This window comes from Meles meles, chromosome 3 (genome assembly GCF_922984935.1).
Source record: "Meles meles chromosome 3, mMelMel3.1 paternal haplotype, whole genome shotgun sequence".
In the NCBI taxonomy this organism is placed as follows: domain Eukaryota; kingdom Metazoa; phylum Chordata; class Mammalia; order Carnivora; family Mustelidae; genus Meles; species Meles meles.
The window spans coordinates 7458448-7460845 of NC_060068.1; the positions used below are offsets into that span (position 1 = coordinate 7458448).

Consider the following 2398-nt stretch of genomic DNA (forward strand, 5'->3'; position numbering starts at 1 on the left):
GGGATAAGAAATAAGAATTCAAGGACATAGCAGGTTTTAATCCTCGATTTTTTTTTTTTTTCAGGTGAAATCAGGCCTTTATTTCAACAGTACAAACTCCGTTTATTTGTGTGTAAAGTGCCAGTTTTATATACAAATCAGTAAGTAAACTTTAATATCTGCTTTGAAGCACCGAGACTGAAGCCTCCGGAGGACCTCGGAGTAACTGACCCATCCTGCGGGGTCTGACTCACTCCAGGGCCCCGAACTTTGGGCCCCGACTGCCGCCGGGAGCCACGGTGCACTCACGGATGGCAGCCTGCCTGCAAACGCCAAACACGGCCACGGTCTTTCCTACCAATCCGAGTAGCTTCTGTCTAAGCTGCTTTCTAGGTGAGATGACTAGCATCACTAATCAACAGGCTTGCCTATGAGGTAGCTACACAGTTTTAACAACACTATTGATGAACATTATGGATAATTCATGGTGTAGCCGGTTTGATACACTTCAAGTGGCTGATTTTTTTTTTTTTATGAGAAAGGGGGGTGGGGTGTCAGCAAAATAAGAGCACATCTTCATTCACTTAGAAGTCAGCATCCAAGGTAAAAGAATTCTCTGTTGGACTGGACATCACTCCCATCCTCTGATACTCACCTACTCTTGTCAAAGAAGTTAGTCTTCCCTTCCAGTGAAATATTCTCCATAAAGTCAAATGGATTTTCTACTCGGAAAACCTTGCCAAAACCCAGCTCCAGCATAAGCTGGTCTGCCACGAACTCAATGTACTGCTTCATTAACATGCAGTTCATCCCAATGAGCTCACGGGCAGGGCCTCCGTGAGGAACTCCTGCTTTATCCGAATGGCATTGATGATTATTTCTCTCACTCTCTGCTTGGAAGGTTTATGGACCAGGTGTCTGAACATCAGGCAGGCAAAGTCACAGTGTAAACCCTCATCTCTGCTGATAAGTTCATTGGAAAACGTGAGGCCAGGCATCAGGCCATGTATCTTGAGCCAGAATATTGACGCAAAAGAACCCGTGAAGAAGATTCCTTCCACAGTGGCGAAGGCCACAACCCATTTTCCATAGGTTGCCTCTTTGTCCCCAATCCAATGCAAGGCCCAATCTGCCTTCTTCTTTACACCAGGCATTGTCTTGATGGCGTTGAAGAGAAATTTCCTTTCTTTGGAATCTTCAATGTAAGTGTCAATGAGGAGACTGTACATCTTGGAATGGATGTTTTCCATGGCAATTTGGAAGCCACAGAAACAGCGGGCTTCTGTGATCTGAACTTCTGGGCTAAAGCGCTCCACCAAGTTTTCATTGACTATGCCATCACTGGCGGCAAAGAAAGCCAGAACATGGGATATAAAGTATCTCTCCTCAGGCTTCAGGGAGTCCCAGTGCTCAGTGTCCTTGGAGAGATCCACCTCTTCGGTGGTCCAAAAGGAAGCCGCAGCTTTCTTACACATCTGCCAAATATCATGGTCCTCAATAGGGAAGATGACAAAGCGACGAGGGTTTTCTCGCAGCAGTGGCTTGTCCTCCATGCTGGGGCCAAGTACCTCAGTTTTCGGCTCTGCGGGCTCCTGGAAGATCCTCCTGGCGGTCTTGCTGGCCAGAACGCGGGTCCCGCTAAGACTCGGGGGCATGTTCTCCTTGTCCGCCAGGCTGAGCCCCTTGAGGGGCGAGAGCTGGAGCTGCTGCTGCTGCTGCTAGGGGTCCATGATGGTGGTGAGCGGGACAGGGACGGAGAGCATGGCGGTCGCGAGGCGGGACGGCAGGTGAGGCAGCCCGCGGGTCCTGGGCTAATCCTCGATTTTTAATCTATATGAGGTAAAGAACCTTAAATATATGAAACAACTAGACAAAAGTCTCTAGTTCTCTGACAGAGTGTTAAGTGGTAGAGTGTTAGACATCCTGTAACTATTCAGAAGAGGAAAAGAGAAATGTCTCATAAGGCTGTGTTGGTATTAAGTACCACATGAAAGACTACATTTCTGTCCAAACAGGACAAAGCATGAGAAACACAAAAACCCCATTCCATATATCAAATGACTTGCCAGTTAAAGTCAAGCCCTCACAATCACATAAACACTGATTTCTTTATTTCAATTAATTTCTTTTAGACAATAAAAATATGAAGAAAAGAGATGATGTTCAATGTATTGGTTTTCCTCAATGTTCTCTCTGCTGAGTTCCATGAGATAGCTTGCACAACGTAGCAGGAACGAGGCTGCTGTTGTGCTTAGTAGCTCTAACAGTCTCCTTTTTAAAGTTTAGTATGTCCCTATTCTTTAGGGTGCTTATATTAAGAGAAATAATACAATCAATATTCCCATCTTATTATTTTTTTCCTAGAACAATGGGTTTTCTATGAAACTTCATTTATTTAAACTCATATTAGACAGGTATA

At 45.2% G+C, this 2398-nt stretch overlaps 1 pseudogene; it reads right to left on the reverse strand.

Moving 5' to 3' along the window:
• Positions 1 to 563: 563 nt before the first annotated feature.
• Positions 564 to 1745, reverse strand: LOC123938960 (annotated as a pseudogene).
• Positions 1746 to 2398: the final 653 nt, after the last annotated feature.